Source organism: Patella vulgata, chromosome 4 (genome assembly GCF_932274485.2).
Source record: "Patella vulgata chromosome 4, xgPatVulg1.2, whole genome shotgun sequence".
Classification (NCBI taxonomy): Eukaryota; Metazoa; Mollusca; class Gastropoda; family Patellidae; genus Patella; species Patella vulgata.
The window spans coordinates 61,907,624-61,928,804 of record NC_065882.2 but is presented as its reverse complement, the minus strand read 5'-3'; the positions used below and the strand labels follow the sequence as shown (position 1 = coordinate 61,928,804).

The 21,181-nt window shown below is 38.8% G+C and overlaps 1 long non-coding RNA gene across 1 annotated transcript; it reads right to left on the bottom strand.

The window, feature by feature from the left end:
* Positions 1–280: 280 nt before the first annotated feature.
* LOC126817328 (uncharacterized) lies at positions 281–10,153 on the bottom strand. The gene is made up of 5 exons (XR_007678976.1): positions 9,722–10,153; positions 7,515–7,618; positions 1,319–4,432; positions 950–1,064; positions 281–304 (listed from the first exon to the last, which is right to left on the bottom strand). It is a non-coding gene; the product is annotated as an uncharacterized LOC126817328 (long non-coding RNA).
* Positions 10,154–21,181: the final 11,028 nt, after the last annotated feature.

Below are 21,181 nucleotides of genomic sequence, written 5' to 3'. Positions count from 1 at the left end.
GTGACCTGAATTTAGATTTGTGCATTTGGGTGACAGTTAGGAGGTGCAGTGTGCTAGATTCAAATATCTTTAAAAATAATTCAACCTAATTTTTGCAAACTGTAAAAATGATATTAGCCTTGCTCACATGCCACACATTACAGAAATGATTTGTGCCTTCTAAATATTCTCTAACCCACTTTTCGATTTGTAGGTGTCTGTCTGATACAAATGTTCCTATATCTATATTGTAGGTTTTCAGCCAGTCAACACAGCGGATAAGTCCTTCTTTCTCCATATGTACACTGGATTTAACTTCATCACACTGAAATATAGCGATATCAAAAACAGTATAATATAGTGATATCAAAAAATTCAAATGAAAAATTCAAAATGGAAAATAAACTCAGACATAATTATCTTTATTCTGACTACATTAATTGATGTAGAATAACAGATGACCAAGATTACATCATAACACCATAATATTAAAGCATATGCAGTGCACAAAAATAATTTAAGTAAGTTGTATCAATTCTACAGCAAAGATTTTGTTCTCGTCTCGATCCATCATACAATAAGACTCATAATTTCCACTGGGTCACCCCTAACAACAATGGTACTACCTTGCTTTCTCGGTCACAGCTGCGTCTATATATATATATGGAGAACGATATGTGGTTGATGTTCATAAAATCAAAAAATCGTAAAGACTGAGTAGGTAGAGATCCCGAAAATAAAATATCACAAGACATCATCGAATTAGCTGCTGGAATAGTTATAAACATGTCAACAAAAATTGCACGCACTAACAAGTGTGACACATTTGGAAAAGCAGAAAAAATGAGGAAAATGCAACCATTACTTACTTAGACTGACTGGATCAGAAACTTTGCTGATGGACAGTGGGTGACTGAATGGAAGTAATTATAAAATGAATTGGTGTATGAATAAATGAAAGTTAACCTACCTTCCACTGCTAACATCGATTTATTCCCTTCTTCTGTAAGATTTTTATCTTATTTTGTGTCGCCGACTTGCAATACCAATACGTCTACGATATGGTTTAAAACCGTAACTGGTGCCTGTTAATAATTAAACAAATTTTGCAAATATGTTTTAATTGTAATTTAAAGTGTGATAGATCTAACACAAAATATAGACTACTTTATGATCAAAACAGTAATTTTACGATATACTGGCTCATGAATTATGAAATAATGATAATAATGGCATATTCCTGTTTGCTTATATTTACGTCCTGTATTATTTGTATATTTTCTGAGCTTTCATATTCTATGGTCATGGATGAAGCACTAATGTCACATAATAAGCTTACATTAACAGTCTCTTCTGTCACAGTATGACTTGTATTCCTTGGTGAGCCTTCTTTTAAAATCTACAATTTAAAACAAAAAGAAATTAAATAGACATTAGTCTACTTTTTAAAGATATATCAAAAGTCAATTAAAAATTTCAGGTAAAAAATAACAAAGTTATGTCCACCTCATGTCATTATATTAAACACTCTGTGACCAAAGCTTAAAGATACATTATGTAAGATTTAGATAAAGAACTAGCCAATCTTGCTATAATAGTTCGAAAGTAGGTGATGTAAAATGAATAATTTGAAAATTTCATTCAAAGTACTCTATTGCAAGCGAAGATATTAGCCTTTGAAGGTTTGACAGACGTGTGCATAATTTCAACCACCGTACTGGTTAATCGAAGCTAAGTCTCGGTCCTCCATATTTTATTAAATCAAAGTATCGCTGAACCATTCTAATCTATTTAATATCGGAGAAATCTGATGCCATCGAAAGTTGATTAAGGCCTGGGTCAGTTAATTAATGTCTAATTAATACTTTAGAAAACATTCCAGGCCTAAAGAAAGACCTACAATAGACAGATTTAGCTCTTGCATAATGCATTTTTAATATTTAATATTTAAAAATGTACATTGAAGTTAAAAGTTTTACTAGTTCCACGTTGAGAATAATTATTAGTACCGGTACTTAGTTTTTAAAGTTGTGAATATATCAGGATAATTGGTGTACGCGATACACGATTCGGGAACTTCTGGATTGGTACGGTCTTCCTGTAAATAAAAATATCAAGCCCAAGAGGAGTTATCCCTCTTTAGTGCCCAAATTTGGTTCCAGACCACCTTATTATTTACGCTCCCCAACTCTCTGCAGCATTTCCACTGGAAACCTTGCTGCTAATAATAATCACAACCGGATTAGGTTCAAAACACCAGATTCGGTTCCAGGCACCCAGATCATTCAGGCACGCACCAGATTCGGTTCGAAACACCAGGTTTTGTTGCACCAATGACTGGTTGTAATACCACTTTAGGTTCTACGGGCAAAGCTGGTTAATCAATTATATCTCAATGTTCTATATGTTAATATTGCAAAACACCTTGGCTAAAAAGGGCAAGATAGGTGTGTAAATGTATGGAGTCAAAGCCAAACGTCAACTCACAGTTAGGCTAACTGGAGGTCAAAGGACAAACAAAGTCAAAGGCACGGTAGGCCTAATAATGTCGGTAAACACCGAAATTATTATTATAAATCACAAGAAGCTTAATTAAGCTCCCCAACATGCACAGGTTAATCAACCTACTACAATCTCATAATTAATTTCTCACCACTAAAGGTGCATTGAGCCATGGCTATTTTCCGGACTCCAACAATACGTCCGTACACAATGAGTTGCGAAGGCCAACTAACTGGAATGATACGTACAGCGCGCCATATTACGTCACCAAATTTTGACGTCATATTACCCGATGACGTCTATTACCCCACAGAGTAAAAGTGTATTACCCCCATAGAGCTATAATTATATAACTCTATGATTACCCCCATCTATGATTACCCCCAACGTAGTATGGCGGACGGTTAGCTCGTCGACGTTTCAATCGAAAATACGGTAAGATTAGAGGCGGAAATATATTTATTTATATGCAGATATCGATAATTGGGTTTACTAATGTAGCCCATCGACTCATTGGTTCATGACACTCCATTTGTACGGAGCTATGAGGAGTTTTCGGCTACTTGCAGCCGGCGAAGAAAACAGCGCGGAACAAAATGGCGCAGTCGTAAAGGTAAACAAACCAGTGATCTCGTTAACAAAGAAAGGCACGTTCTGATTAAAATACTTCATAACAGTCAACAACTTATAAATTATATAATAATTTATACAACAATAAAAACAATAAATGTATGGTAGGGGTGTTCACAGGATCGTAACACTAGTAGCAAAGTTTCGCCGAAAACGCCCTCCAGTTTCCGATATTGTGAGATCCTCACGAAATGTAGCATTCAATAGTTGTTTGTAGGATTAAGTTCATATGGCTGTTGTAATGAACCATTATCGGATAGTTGAATAGTTGGTGAAGTGATGTTGTCATTACTGGACGAAGTCATAAAACAAATAGATATATTCTTTGGTGACATGCCTTCAGTATCGGAGTTGACACTAGTGTCCGCCAACTTGATTTAGGGAGAACAAAGGAAAAATATAGAAGTATCAAAAGTCCGTTATCCGGTATCACATCACAGCAGTAAATATATACACGAGATCATTTCACGTCAGTTTCATTATAGTCATAAATTTATCCATATTATCGTAAATAAAACCGGTAAACAATCATAAACCTCAGAGAAAAAATCTAAGCGACTCCAATTTGTCACGCGATGGCAACATATTCAATTCTTTAGTTATTATTATCATGTTCAATTTTTATAACTTTATTTACTGTTAGTCAATTGACACGAGGAAGTTGTCATATTTTCAAAGATACTGTGATTATCGTAGTGTGGTTATCCTCAAATTATATATTTATCAAACTGGACAATAACCTGTATATCTGCCAATGTCCGCCAATGATCGTAGCACGAACTGACATTGTTTATTTTCCTTTATTTATTTTAATCTATTGTATACATTATATACTTTTTCAATTCTTGCGGCAATTTTAATTTTTATATTATCTTGATCAATGTCCTTATTTTCACTGGTGTTTTAAAATAACGGATTGTAACTTGAGCACATCAGTTCAGGTTGCCTTAATATACGGTCTCTGATTATCTGTCAGTATCGTAAGGCGTGTGTTCATTTATTTACCGGTATTAAAGAATTGTAGAAATATTCGAAGTTTGTTGAATATGCGGGGCTTTACTAAAATAAACAAGCAACACATTATGAAGATTGCCAATATGATGCATCTCTGTCCACTTGCTGGTTTTGTGGATCGAAAGCCACGATAATTACCGTAAGGGTCAGGGTAACGGTTACGTATTGCCCAAACGCAACAGCTTGGTAAAGGTTTTCTAACCCCTTTACCGAGGGAGCCATGGATATCCTTCGATAATTTTTTATACATATTATGTCGCAGTTCTTGATTTTCTCTTTGCCCGAATTTGTTTGATTTTATCATCTCCTGCAATGTACAAATACATAGAATTAATGGTAGAACTATCTATGCACTGACATCTCCCAAAACATCTTATCATAGCTTTAAAAGATAATAATAAAACCAGAGACTGTAATGCCGGGAAAGTTGGGATATATCAGGCAGGAAACAATAAAATTATACAAAACGACCAAAGATATTTTGGTAAATAGGCAAAAAAGTGTGGGCTGTTCGCAGCCAATGGGTTTGCTTACTACTACTTGAAGAAATAATACTGGAATATTTTAATGACGACTAAAATATTAAAATGGAATAAATAACATATTTGTGCATATTTTTGCTTGATAAAGATTCGTCAAATCCGGTTAAAACGTAGCAGTGTAATAAACCATTTTGTTATCCCATAAAAATTGTGTTATTTGATTATATTATGAATTTTAACTAGACATCTGTTAATTAAATTGCCTATTTGATTTGATTTGATTTGAAGCATGGTTATCACCAGTCAGTGTTTGGTAAACAAATGGAGTTATTCGTAATTAGTTATTCGTAATTGTCTAATTATATTTATATTCGGGACATAATAATATGTCTCACATTCGGAATTCGGATATTACGAAGAATGAGAATTTCGCGGGTCAGTAAAAAGTTATAATGTATTCAAAATTTATTGCAAATGAACATTAAATGCTTAGGGCATGCTTAGTCTTTTTAGAACACCTGATTCCACTTCTCTTTTGAAGAGACCAAATAGAAGGCACTCTTTCGAAATATATTAGTAAACAAAACTGATTTTTATGGTATCCTAAAATTAATCGGTCATACGCCATACAGTGTGCTATAATTTTGCCCGGACAGAGGAATCATTTACGTGCACGCCAATGTGAACAGGGGGTCTCGGTTGTTCGCGTCATCCGAACGACGAGACAGCTGTCCTTGCCAGGCTATCCATCCTGCACCACTGACAAGGGGAAAATCAGTCTTACTGAGACACCGCAGCTCCCTCGACTTCGACGAGGTTGCCTACTAGGGTGTAGGGGGGGGGGGGTGACTATAATATGTCCTCCTTTTCTGAAAAAGTGCCCTCGAATTCATAAGAGTTTTCTTAAATACTCATAGAAAGGCCCGCGTCAATGTGTCATCATTATCCCATTGCCCTAATTCTAACATTGTGTCCTCAGTTCCTGTTGCCCTTCCTTTGTTTCGAACTGATACAGCAATACTAAAAACCAATCGCGTGCAATGTACATATACACCACCAATCAATCATCTTGCTTGTCGGCTATCAGGCCGATCAGTGGGACAGGAAACAAGTTAAGCGATTGTGGCTTGTATAAAATTTTCTTTGAAATCAGTTTCGAGTTTTAAAAAGTTTGCAGTTTGCAACCGTTTATAATCACAATTCCGAATATATTCGCTCGGCAGTAGAATTTTCAGGGGGGGGGGGGGGGCTGGGTAGCTGACTGGTTACCATGGGCCTCTATCGCAATGAAGAATAGATGTCATGGACAGAAAACGAAACTATTCTGCACCTCATTCATTTTTCTCATTGGGATTTAGGTCATTATAGCTTTCAGTGTCTGAAAACAGATGAGTAGTAAGTAGTAACTGTACTCGTTTATCGTCAGAACAACTTGCTTTAGACCAAAATATGTTTGAGTTGGGCACAAATTACTGGAGAAAACGACACGGGCTAATATTTTGTTTAGACTTCACAGTCGGATTAGATTTCACAGTTGGATTAATATATCCATAATATTCAGAATCAATGAATCTGTCTTTGCTTTATTTTTTTCGCTAAACGAACATTAGAGACTTTTGGCAAGCGAATTTTTTCCCATCCGTATCATGTCATTGTAGTTTAAGAGTTTTGGCAGATCACCATCAGTAGGCTACTAGTCAAGTGCCTAGTCTACAAATTCCTAGAGGGAGTAAAGTCGCACGACAGTCGCTGAGCTATTAAAAAACATTTAATTTCGAATATTATTAAAAATCTTAGACTTCGACTCGACAGCATTTTTTGGTTTCACTAATGTATCATTTACCATAGAATCATATCATTTAGAGATTTGCAAGGTCCCACCTCCCTAAAGTTAGCACGTGACGTAGATCAACCAGCATGCAGACAGACAGGAAAAATATGAAAATTCCCATAAAAGCTCATCAAAAATAATGATTAAGTTCCAGTCTTTATCATGGTTAAAATCACATCAAATATACACCTTTGTGTTCTAGGATACACATAGATTCATAAACACGCTATATGCCACAACATTTCAGCGTCTAAAAGTAGCAAAAAGAGGGTAAAAAGATGACGATATTACACGGACCTTTTCCGTATGAAAGCTGTTCGATACGTGCTCAGGATTTTCCGACGTGATTTCCCCTTGTCAGTGGTGCAGAACGGAGGGCCTGACAAGGACAGCTGTCTAGTCTTTCGGATGAGACGAAAAAACGAGGGCCCGTGTATATATTGGAATGCACGTAAAAGATCCCCTGGCAGTTGGAATTCGATATAAGAGTAGGCGATAGTGCCGCTGCCCGGGCAAAATTTCCAATAGCACACTGTATGGCGTATGCCAGTCTTTATTAGCCCAGTATAGAAGCAGAACAGTAGGACGTTAAACCCCATTTCATTTCGATACGTGCTGCCGTATCCGTGTGCCGTATCACGTATGAGAAAACACATACATTGATGACGTCACAAGCATAATCGATATGGATACGTGATACGGACCAGAAATTTTACGCTTGCCAAAAGTCTCTATTGTCATTTATTCTGTCTCCAGTATTTCCTTGGCCGGGCTTAAAGTAAACTTTTTTACACCGGTGTCTAAATCAGGACCATCTTCTCGTTTTTCGGACTGTGTCAGTTTACTCTTTTTAATGGTGAAGAAAACAAAAATAGTAATTTGTTAGCAATGAGTTAGTAAGGCATGTTAAAGCCAAATCTGATAAAGGAAATCCGTCAAAGCTGTAACCTCTATCGCATTATCGACCCAAAAGTTGATGAAAGGACCGACGGACAACCATGACGATATAATGCAGTCACACTGAAATGTGAACCTACAGAAATCCGTCATACCAATACCGGAGCGAAATAGCTTACCAAAGACAACGATCGGCACTCATCCCTTCCTCCGCAGCAAACCCTTTCATCCTTAGTTGGCATATTAGAACACTCACGGCAAACACACCATTCGGGAGGACAGTCTAAAAAAAATACACGTATCGTAATGATTTCTATAAAGTTTCATTCAACAACTTCAAGCTGTATATTGGTGTCTTGATTTTAATGCACAAGGAGCAATATTTAATCGACAAAACACTTTAGTAACGCCACATTCTGCCACTGGTCCTTGCGCGACTACCGCAGATCGCTACGAAATTTGACAAAAGCAAGAATAGACAAGTATAGACAGGTACATTGTATACACTATAAATGTACGTGTATGTGTATCTGTATGTGTATCGAAACGTAGCATGTTAATAAATTCAGAAGTAGTATATCCATATAAGTGTGTTTTATTTTTAGTGAAATCTATTTCTATATGTCTTATAAGGATTATACTATAAATTTTGACCAAAAATATTATCTATAAGTTGTAACATACGTCGTTATAATTGATAGATATATATTATTTATTTCTATCTTATCTTAAAGAGATCAAGTGAGAAAACAATATGATATGTACGTGTAGCCAATGGTTACTATATACACATTAGGGCACGTACACACCAATCTGATTAAAATTATTCGATATATTAACGTATAAGTATCGGACACACGAAAACACTTTAATTTTCAATTACAGCCTTAATCCGGTCAGAGGAACCACACATAGAATATACACTATTATGATCGTATCACTGTTTATACACAGCGTCAGTTGAGTAGTGTTTATTGACGGTTCGATTGTGACTGAAATATTTTAGAGTGAATTTTAAAATGCCGCATTACCATGGAAAGACATAGCCAACTTCCGCGTATTATCATGTATGTTATTGGTTTACGTGACCTTTCAGGGGTATTTCGCGCCCAAAGCAACCATTTTACTAGTTTCGTAATAAGCAGCGCCGTAGGCGATGAATTCCATGCGACAGCAAGATCGTGTGAAAGTGCCACTGCAGATATGAATTTCTGTATTGAGTCTTAAAAGACGTAGTTTCAATACGAGAAAAAGTTAAAGGTGTTAATAGGCAGCGATTCGTAGTTTCCACATGCTGTCGTTTGACTTCAAGGAGATTAAAATGTCCCACAACGCAGAAACCACGAGTTGATCACGCAGATAAAGTAGGCACATGTGGCATTTTTCTTTTGTATGTGTCGATGATTGGGCCGGCGTTATGTATTTTTTTTTTTTCGTCAAGGCCAATATAAAGACTGTACGTGCATCCATTTTTGGGTGCGGGAGGGGCCCGGAAACAACTTATTTAATTTGTATTGCCTAAAACAAAATCTAAATAGGATCTAAATTTAAAATAAACTACAAATCAAATTATCTCGTCGTGAATTGTTTTATTTAATTAGGGGATTAAGGAATCCGTCAGTCTTTAATGAGTACACATTCTGGTGTGTATACGTAATTAGGGAATAACCGTTCCTAATAATAATATGCGTTCGGTCACTGTGGCGTCACTGGCGACTGGGGGGATTAAGAGTGTTCTGATTGGCAAAGTCGTTTTTACGGGAGGTCTATATTGAGTGAAGATGGCTCAATTAATATTATTCAGATTGTTGTCAACTTGCCGTAATACGTACTTCTCTATACTGTACGTACATATAATATTGTTTTTTCACTTGATGTGTCCTTTAACGCCTAGCTCACAACCCGCCGTACGTGTTTGGACACGCACCGGTCGTATGACTTGGTAGCTCGCAGACCAGCCGGAACAAACCGGGCGAAAATTTTGCATGTGCAGGACAAAATTTCTCTACGGCCTGTCTGCGATGTTCTACTGTGCCGAACATACGCAAGTGATGCTTAAGTCTCACGCACGGGTTTACTCAAATTCTCCCGTAGGCTGCCCGTAGTAGCACATACGCCGGGTTGTGAGCTAGGCTTTAAATTTCTTATAAGCATATCCAACCTCGTGGGTTTTCTCCGGGTCCTCCGGTTTCCTCCCACAGCTAAAGACCCCTACGCGCAAGCGAATTATGGAAATAAAATTGAACCATATGTTAGTCCCGAAATGACCTAGTTTGTGTCGAGTGGACGTTAAACCCCATTTCTCTCTCTCTCTTATAAGCATAATGTCACGTATGTCACCAATGGCACGGAAAAGCTCATATATGATACTAAGTAGGCCCACTACCTTGTAACACCGTCTGCAGCCTTTCAGACCAACCAGCATCACCAGTCATCGAAATAACCTTTGTCCTGCTCCTGCTAACAATCTTAATGTATTGGTTGTCTTCGTCGTTTTCTCTTGGCTTTTCCCAAACTAATACACGAATACTCCGTCCCGTATCGTTCACAAACCGACTGTCATCAGTTCCCTGATTTAGAACACGTTCGTGACTAATTTTGAATCCGCTTATTTTCAAGTGATCCTCAATTCTTTGCCTGGTTGTGTCTTCACAAAATATCACAAAATCTTCTTTAATTGTTTCCATTGCAGAGGACTGTATCGTGTAAGACTGAGCTTGTCTCAATATGACTCAATTTATCTCCATTAATTAAATATCTATGTCACAACTGAATATACAGGTCGCTACACTCATTAACAATAGAAGAAGTCATTCGATTAGGGGTGCTTTATACCGTCTTTGATATCATAACAGCTTATCGACTATTTATATCTACAATGTAACCAATAGGCCATACAAATTTGAAATGTAAGCTTATCAGCCAGGTATACTTATAATTTAAACACCAGTTCCTTTTACAGTGGCGTATCCAGACTTGTTTGCAGGGGAAAGTCCATGTGGAGAGATAACGTCACATTTTGCATTAAGTATTGGAGATTACCCGAGAATTTTTATAAAATCGGAAGCTCCCACTGCTATATTTCTTTTAGATGTATAAATCTTTAAAATGTGATTTCTATTTATATTTTGCAGGGGCAGTGAGTTCCGCAAGTCCTTTTCAAATTTAAAGACATTGCCAGCATTTTTTCCTGGAAAGTGGTACTTTAACATGTACTCCGATTAAAAATCTTCCAAGCATATTAGGGCTAAGAACCCCAACAATCTTACAGGAAAGTCCTGACAGATCAAATATATTCCTATCCGTTCAAAGCAAAGAGACAGAGCGTGATGTTCAATCAATCTATGAAAGTATATACATTAAAGAATGTGATCACCTGTATGCGGTAAAATCTGACTACCCCGTCATATTAATGTTTATACCACTTTTTTATATGAGCCAAGCAGCAGCCCACTTGATATCCCTGTTTGGCGAACAAGACATTACTAATTCTTTGTTCTCCATCTTATACTCCAATCAAGACAAGGCGGTAATAGATACAACAATCAAGTCTTTAAAAACTGTGAATCCCAGAATTCGTTTGATTCTTACAACATCAGTTGCCGGCATGGGATTTGATCCAATGTGCGTTGTACGCACAATTATGCATGTCCACCAAGGAGTGTGTCACAATACACAATATTTGCAGGAAATTGGGCGATCTGGACGACAAGGCCAACCATCTCAAGCCATTTTATTTTATAATAACCATGACATTTCAAAAAATCTTACTGGTATCCAGCAAGACATCATAGATTACTGTAAGAATATGGACAATAAATGCTTGAGGAAACTTTTGCTAACAGTGTTTGGATTTGATAAAAACAATACTATTCTTAGTTGCAAGTGTTGTTCTGTTTGCAAGACTACATGTGTACATGCCATGTGTACATGCCATGTGTACATTGACCTCTGTAATTCAATTAGGCGGAACGTTATTGCCTCAGTTGTCATCCAATTATTCCTACGCCGTCACGAAACAAGGGTCAATGCTACTTTTAGTCTTTCTCTCCCATTCGAATCCCCCTTTTGGATGACGATCTTTGTTATGGAAGGGTATCGCTGCCAATATTAAATGCTCTGCTAAAATATCTTTTCTATTGATTACGTGTAAAAAGTACAATGAACAAAGTCTTAATACCGGTAATGATAAAGTCAAATTACCTCTAAGGCCAAAGTTAAATGTAAAACGCCAATAATGCAATGTGTCAAATGTCAATTTTTTTTATTGGAAAATGCTGTTTTTGACGTGTCTACTTTTGACATTTCCCTCATCACATTTTACATTTGCGTTCTGTCGCATCTAAATTGTCCTTCACGCTTTCTACATAACATCTTAAGCAGAAACCAAGTAAAGTTTGATATATGCAAATGTAAGATATCACGTGACTTAACATATACAGGTCACAATTCTATGGAATACAATTACTGCTTTTTACTGAGCGACGTTTCGACTAGGCTTCTCTAGTCATTATCAAGCTATGACTTAACATATACTATTCAAAAAAAGTAGGGGATATTTGATTTTGGGGGCATAATACTAAAATATGCAAATGACTACGAAAAAAGTCACTATAGAACCTAACAGAAGAAACATTTCCAGTTACATGTGACGCCCAAACGCACCAATAGCTACCGCATGGAATGCAGGTGATGCTTGGGATCATCATGGGGGTCCAACCCAAGATTTGCACGACTCTGACTTTGAATGTTACAGTCATTGTGGCATTGAATTCCAGGGTGGAAACATCAGTTTAATTGTTTTAGTGACCAGAAAACAAATTTTGATATGCGTCGGCTTACCCAAAATGAAAGGTTACGTGCCCTTGGCATGCTACAGATCGGCACAACACAGGCGGTTGTGGCGCGGACGATGAATGTTTCTCAGTCTGTCATAAGCAGGCTATGGTCCAGATACCGTGATACACAATCTGTACAGGACAGACCACGCTCAGGTCGACCAAGGGCGACAACTCAAGCCCAGGATCGATTTATCCGTACCTTGGCCTTGAGAAATCGTGTCATCACAGCAAATCAGATCAGCGCTCGTCTTCAAACAGACACTGGTGTGAGAGTGAGTGGCCAGACGATTCGGAATCGACTGCATAGGGGTCACCTTCGCGCCCGACGTCCTCGCGTGATCCCTTGTTTGAGAGATCATCACATTCAGGCAAGACGTCGTTGGTGTAGGGATCGTCAACACTGGGATAATCGACGCTGGAGCAATGTGATGTTTTCAGATGAGTCAAGGTTCACTGTTGATTTTTGGGACAGACGTAGGAGGGTGTGGCGTCGTCGAAACGAGCGCTTCCAAGACGTTAACGTCATCAGACATGATCGATTGGGGGGTGGTTCTGTTATGGTGTGGGGAGGCATCACTGTTGCTGGAAGAACGGCTTTACATGTTGTTGCAGGGCGTGTTACAGGCCAGTACTACCGGGACAACATCTTGGCAGTCCATGTTGTGCCGTTCGCACGACGTCATGGCCGCCGTTTCATCTTCCAGGATGACAACGCAAGATGTCACAGGGCCAGGATCGTTACAGGTTACCTCCAACAACAGAACATCACCACATTACCTTGGCCAGCACTGAGTCCCGACCTCTCCCCCATCGAGCATGTCTGGGACATGCTTGGACAGAGGTTACGTCAACGTCAACAACGTCCTGCCAATGTCCAAGAACTTGCTGCTGCGTTGCAACAGGAATGGGACAATCTGGACCACAATGACCTTAGACGTCTCATTAGGAGTATGCCACGTCGGATCAATGCTTGTTTGGCAAACAGAGGAGGATTTACCCGTTACTGACTTGGTTGTGATGCTGTGGTAACTTTGCTGTTTGACCCCGGGTATCATTTTACCCTTATAATGGTCAGTCTGTGCCTTACTTAGTCTAACGATCATTTGGAATAAATCGATGAATGTGAACTTCATTTCATTTTGTCATTTGTTTCTTCGTCAGTTTCATTAGGTGACTTTAATAACACTTAAAAATCAAATATCCCCTACTTTTTTTGAATAGTATATATGGAAACGAAGCCGAGTTCAAACTGGCACACTAAGCCAAGACTTTATAAGATATATGTACATTGTCTGCGATATCACCTCGGTGGAAGCAGACGTTAAATAAAGCTATTTCACACACACAAGATATTTACCCCACCATATTAAGGCAATCAACTTGGCAACATATAAGAAATTCACGGGACGACCGTACCTGCAATAAAATCACGTGATTGGTTTGGTTAAGCTAGTTTACAGTCAGACAGCGACACATTTCTTTCGACAAATCAAGGAGAACTTTTCTTTCTCTAAAGTACGTAATTATGAATGTGCCAGGAAATAACTTACATGTATAGATCAAAGAGCCATAGAAACATATACTTTCCAGTGATGTATAATACTGGAATTTCGTATTAAGACCCGTATTTTTGGCATTAACTTTAATCCAATTATTAAAAAACGTATAATCATTGTGCCCAGCAAATAATGAATATACATGTAGGCTACTTAAAGAGAGGAAACAGTATACATAAACGTGCTTTTCACTGATGTAACATGATATCGTATTATGACCCGTATTTTGACATTGCATTCCCTCCCCCTATCCGTAATCATGGTAATATAGTTTAGTACCATCCAAATTTGATCGTTTTTTTCAAGGTACCGTAAGTACATTTCTTATAGTGTGCCACCAGGTTGATTTCCCCTTATCGTGTGCTGGCGTAATAGTGTACCGGGTTGATATCGGCCTCGTTTTCGTATATGTTAATAATTCACGTGATATCCTACATTTGCATATCATACTTGCTATCTAGAATTAGAAAGCGTGAATATCAAATGAAATGCGGCAGAACGCAAATGTAAAATGTAATGAGGGAAATGTAAAATGCAGGTCTACACGCTATGCCACAACATTTCAGCGTCTAAAAGTAGCAAACAAGAGGGTAAAAAGATGACGATATTACACGGACCTTTTCCGTATGGAAGCTGTTCGATACGTGCTCAGGATTTTCCGACGTGATTTCCCCTTGTCAGTGGTGCAGAACGGAGGGCCTGACAAGGACAGCTGTCTAGTCTTTCGGATGAGACGAAAAAACGAGGGCCCGTGTATATATTGGAATGCACGTAAAAGATCCCCTGACAGTTGGAATTCGATATAAGAGTAGGCGATAGTGCCGCTGCCCGGGCAAAATTTCCAATAGCACACTGTATGGCGTATGCCAGTCTTTATTAGCCCAGTATAGGAGCAGAACAGTAGGACGTTAAACCCCATTTCATTTCATTTCATTTCGATACGTGCTGCCGTATCCGTGTGCCGTATCACGTATGAGAAAACACATACATTGATGACGTCACAAGCATAATCGATATGGATACGTGATACGGACCAGAAATTTACGCTTGCCAAAAGCCTCTATTGTCATTTATTCTGTCTCCAGTATTTCCTTGGCCGGGCTTAAAGTAAACTTTTTTACACCGGTGTCTAAATCAGGACCATCTTCTCGTTTTTCGGACTGTGTCAGTTTACTCTTTTTAATGGTGAAGAAAACAAAAATAGTAATTTGTTAGCAATGAGTTTGTAAGGCATGTTAAAGCCAAATTTGATAAAGGAAATCCGTTAAAACTGTAACCTATATCGCATTATCGACCCAAAAGTTGATGAAAGGACCGACGGACAACCATGACGATATAATGCAGTCACACTGAAATGTGAACCTACAGAAATCCGTCATACCAATACCGGAGCGAAATAGCTTACCAAAGACAACGATCGGCACTCATCCCTTCCTCCGCAGCAAACCCTTTCATCCTTAGTTGGCATATTAGAACACTCACGGCAAACACACCATTCGGGAGGACAGTCTAAAAAAAATTACACGTATCGTAATGATTTCTATAAAGTTTCATTCAACAACTTCAAGCTGTATATTGGTGTCTTGATTTTAATGCATAAGGAGCAATATTTAATCGACAAAACACTTTAGTAACGCCACATTCTGCCACTGGTCCTTCGCGCGACTACCGCAGATCGCTACGAAATTTGACAAAAGCAAGAATAGACAAGTATAGACAGGTACATTGTATACACTATAAATTTTGACCAAAAATATTATCTATAAGTTGTAACATACGTCGTTATAATTGATAGATATATATTATTTATTTCTATCTTATCTTAAAGAGATCAAGTGAGAAAACAATATGATATGTACGTATAGCCAATGGTTACTATATACACATTAGGGCACGTACACACCAATCTGATTAAAATTATTCGATATATTAACGTATAAGTATCGGACACACGAAAACACTTTAATTTTCAATTACAGCCTTAATCCGGTCAGAGGAACCACACATAGAATATACACTATTATGATCGTATCACTGTTTATACACACCGTCAGTTGAGTAGTGTTTATTGACGGTTCGATTGTGACTGAAATATTTTAGAGTGAATTTTAAAATGCCGCATTATCATGGAAAGACATAGCCAACTTCCGCGTATTACCATGTCTGTTATTGGTTTACGTGACCTTTCAGGGGTATTTCGCGCCCAAAGCAACCATTTTACTAGTTTCGTAATAAGCAGCGCCGTAGGCGATGAATTCCATGCGACAGCAAGATCGTGTGAAAGTGCCACTGCAGATATGAATTTCTGTATTGAGTATTAAAAGACGTAGTTTCAATACGAGAAAAAGTTAAAGGTGTTAATAGGCAGCGATTCGTAGTTTCCACATGCTGTCGTCTGACTTCAAGGAGATTAAAATGTCCCACAACGCAGAAACCACGAGTTGATCACGCAGATAAAGTAGGCACATGTGGCATTTTTCTTTTGTATGTGTCGATGATTGGGCCGGCGTTATGTATTTTTTTTTTTTCGTCAAGGCCAATATAAAGACTGTACGTGCATCCATTTTTGGGTGCGGGAGGGGCCCGGAAACAACTTATTTAATTTGTATTGCCTAAAACAAAATCTCAATAGGATCTAAATTTAAAATAAATTACAAATCAAATTATCTCGTCGTGAATTGTTTTATTTAATTAGGGGATTAAGGAATCCGTCAGTCTTTAATGAGTACACATTCTGGTGTGTATACGTAATTAGGGAATAACCGTTCCTAATAATAATATGCGTTCGGTCACTGTGGCGTCACTGGCGACTGGGGGGATTAAGAGTGTTCTGATTGGCAAAGTCGTTTTTACGGGAGGTCTATATTGAGTGAAGATGGCTCAATTAATATTATTCAGATTGTTGTGAACTTGCCGTAATACGTACCTCTCTATACTGTACGTACATATAATTTTGTTTTTTTCACTTGATGTGTCCTTTAACGCCTAGCTCACAACCCGCCGTACGTGTTTGGACACGTACCGGTCGTATGACTTGGTAGCTCGCAGACTAGCCGGAACAAACCGGGTGAAAATTTTGCATGTGCAGGACAAAATTTCTCTACGGCCTGTCTGCGATGTTCTACTGTGCCGAACATACGCAAGTGATGCTTAAGTCTCACGCACGGGTTTACTCAAATTCCCCCGTAGGCTGCCCGTCGTAGCACATACGCCGGGTTGTGAGCTAGGCTTTAAATTTCTTATAAGCATATCCAACCTCGTGGGTTTTCTCCGGGTCCTCCGGTTTCCTCCCACAGCTAAAGACCCCTACGCGCAAGCGAATTATGGAAATAAAATTGAACCATATGTTAGTCCCGAAATGACCTAGTTTGTGTCGAGTGGACGTTAAACCCCATTTCTCTCTCTCTCTCTCTCTCTCTCTCTCTCTCTCTCTCTCTTATAAGCATAATGTCACGTATGTCACCAATGGCACGGAAAAGCTCATATATGATACTAAGTAGGCCCACTACCTTGTAACACCGTCTGCAGCCTTTCAGACCAACCTCCATCACCAGTCATCGAAATAACCTTTGTCCTGCTCCTGCTAACAATCTTAATAGATTGGGCGTCTACGTCGTTTTCTCTTGGCTTTTCCCAAACTAATACACGAATACTCCGTCCCGTATCGTTCACAAACCGACTGTCATCAGTTCCCTGATTTAGAACACGTTCGCGACTAATTTTGAGTCCGCTTTTTTTCAAGTGATCCTCAATTCTTTGCCTGGTTGTGTCTTCACAAAATATCACAAAATCTTCTTTAATTGTTTCCATTGCAGAGGACTGTATCGTGTAAGACTGAGCTTGTCTCAATATGACTCAATTTATCTCCATTAATTAAATATCTATGTCACAACTGAATATACAGGTCGCTACACTCATTAACAATAGAAGAAGTCATTCGATTAGGGATGCTTTTTACCGCCTTTGATATCATAACAGCTTATCGACTATTTATATCTACAATGTAACCGATAGGCCATACAAATTTGAAATGTAAGCTTATCAGCCAGGTATACTTATAATTTAAACACTAGTTCCTTTTACAGTGGCGTGTCCAGACTTGTTTGCAGGGGAAAGTCCATGTGGAGAGATAACGTCACATTTTGCATTAAGTATTGGAGATTACCCGAGAATTTTTATAAAATCGGAAGCTCCCACTGCTATATTTCTTTTAGATGTATAAATCTTTAAAATGTGATTTCTATTTATATTTTGCAGGGGCAGTGAGTTCCGCAAGTCCTTTTCAAATTTAAAGACATTGCCAGCATTTTTTCCTGAAAAGTGGTACTTTAACATGTACTCCGATTAAAAATCTTCCAAGCATATTAGGGCTAAGAACCCCAACAATCTTACAGGAAAGTCCTGACAGATCAAATATATTCCTATCCGTTCAAAGCAAAGAGACAGAGCGTGATGTTCAATCAATCTATGAAAGTATATACATTAAAGAATGTGATCACCTGTATGCGGTAAAATCTGACTACCCCGTCATATTAATGTTTATACCACTTTTTTATATGAGCCAAGCAGCAGCCTACTTGATATCCCTGTTTGGCGAACAAGACATTACTAATTCTTTGTTCTCCATCTTATACTCCAATCAAGACAAGGCGGTAATAGATACAACAATCAAGTCTTTAAAAACTGTGAATCCCAGAATTCGTTTGATTCTTACAACATCAGTTGCCGGCATGGGATTTGATCCAATGTGCGTTGTACGCACAATTATGCATGTCCACCAAGGAGTGTGTTACAATACACAATATTTGCAGGAAATTGGGCGATCTGGACGACAAGGCCAACCATCTCAAGCCATTTTATTTTATAATAACCATGACATTTCAAAAAATCTTACTGGTATCCAGCAAGACATCATAGATTACTGTAAGAATATGGACAATAAATGCTTGAGGAAACTTTTGCTAACAGTGTTTGGATTTGATAAAAACAATACTATTCTTAGTTGCAAGTGTTGTTCTGTTTGCAAGACTACATGTGTACATGCCATGTGTACATGCCATGTGTACATTGACCTCTGTAATTCAATTAGGCGGAACGTTATTGCCTCAGTTGTCATCCAATTATTCCTACGCCGTCACGAAACAAGGGTCAATGCTACTTTTAGTCTTTCTCTCCCATTCGAATCCCCCTTTTGGATGACGATCTTTGTTATGGAAGGGTATCGCTGCCAATATTAAATGCTCTGCTAAAATATCTTTTCTATTGATTACGTGTAAAAAGTACAATGAACAAAGTCTTAATACCGGTAATGATAAAGTCAAATTACCTCTAAGGCCAAAGTTAAATGTAAAACGCCAATAATGCAATGTGTCAAATGTCAATTTTTTTTATTGGAAAATGCTGTTTTTGACGTGTCTACTTTTGACATTTCCCTCATCACATTTTACATTTGCGTTCTGTCGCATCTAAATTGTCCTTCACGCTTTCTACATAACATCTTAAGCAGAAACCAAGTAAAGTTTGATATATGCAAATGTAAGATATCACGTGACTTAACATATACAGGTCACAATTCTATGGAATACAATTACTGCTTTTTACTGAGCGACGTTTCGACTAGGCTTCTCTAGTCATTATCAAGCTATGACTTAACATATACTATTCAAAAAAAGTAGGGGATATTTGATTTTGGGGGCATAATACTAAAATATGCAAATGACTACGAAAAAAGTCACTATAGAACCTAACAGAAGAAACATTTCCAGTTACATGTGACGCCCAAACGCACCAATAGCTACCGCATGGAATGCAGGTGATGCTTGGGATCATCATGGGGGTCCAACCCAAGATTTGCACGACTCTGACTTTGAATGTTACAGTCATTGTGGCATTGAATTCCAGGGTGGAAACATCAGTTTAATTGTTTTAGTGACCAGAAAACAAATTTTGATATGCGTCGGCTTACCCAAAATGAAAGGTTACGTGCCCTTGGCATGCTACAGATCGGCACAACACAGGCGGTTGTGGCGCGGACGATGAATGTTTCTCAGTCTGTCATAAGCAGGCTATGGTCCAGATACCGTGATACACAATCTGTACAGGACAGACCACGCTCAGGTCGACCAAGGGCGACAACTCAAGCCCAGGATCGATTTATCCGTACCTTGGCCTTGAGAAATCGTGTCATCACAGCAAATCAGATCAGCGCTCGTCTTCAAACAGACACTGGTGTGAGAGTGAGTGGCCAGACGATTCGGAATCGACTGCATAGGGGTCACCTTCGCGCCCGACGTCCTCGCGTGATCCCTTGTTTGAGAGATCATCACATTCAGGCAAGACGTCGTTGGTGTAGGGATCGTCAACACTGGGATAATCGACGCTGGAGCAATGTGATGTTTTCAGATGAGTCAAGGTTCACTGTTGATTTTTTGGACAGACGTAGGAGGGTGTGTCGTCGTCGAAACGAGCGCTTCCAAGACGTTAACGTCATCAAACATGATCGATTTGGGGGTGGTTCTGTTATGGTGTGGGGAGGCATCACTGTTGCTGGAAGAACGGCTTTACATGTTGTTGCAGGGCGTGTTACAGGCCAGTACTACCGGGACAACATCTTGGCAGTCCATGTTGTGCCGTTCGCACGACGTCATGGCCGCCGTTTCATCTTCCAGGATGACAACGCAAGATGTCACAGGGCCAGGATCGTTACAGGTTACCTCCAACAACAGAACATCACCACATTACCTTGGCCAGCACTGAGTCCCGACCTCTCCCCCATCGAGCATGTCTGGGACATGCTTGGACAGAGGTTACGTCAACGTCAACAACGTCCTGCCAATGTCCAAGAACTTGCTGCTGCGTTGCAACAGGAATGGGACAATCTGGACCAAAATGACCTTAGACGTCTCATTAGGAGTATGCCACGTCGGATCAATGCTTGTTTGGCAAACAGAGGAGGATTTACCCGTTACTGACTTGGTTGTGATGCTGTGGTAACTTTGCTGTTTGACCCCGGGTATCATTTTACCCTTATAATGGTCAGTCTGTGCCTTACTTAGTCTAACGATCATTTGGAATAAATCGATGAATGTGAACTTCATTTCATTTTGTCATTTGTTTCTTCGTCAGTTTCATTAGGTGACTTTAATAACACTTAAAAATCAAATATCCCCTACTTTTTTTGAATAGTATATATGGAAACGAAGCCGAGTTCAAACTGGCACACTAAGCCAGCACTTTATAAGATATTTACATTGTCTGCGATATCACCTCGGTGGAAGCAGACGTTAAATAAAGCTATTTCACACACACAAGATATTTACCCCACGATATTAAGGCAATCAACTTGGCAACATATAAGAAATTCACGGGACGACCGTACCTGCAATAAAATCACGTGATTGGTTTGGTTAAGCTAGTTTACTGTCAGACAGCGACACATTTCATTCGACA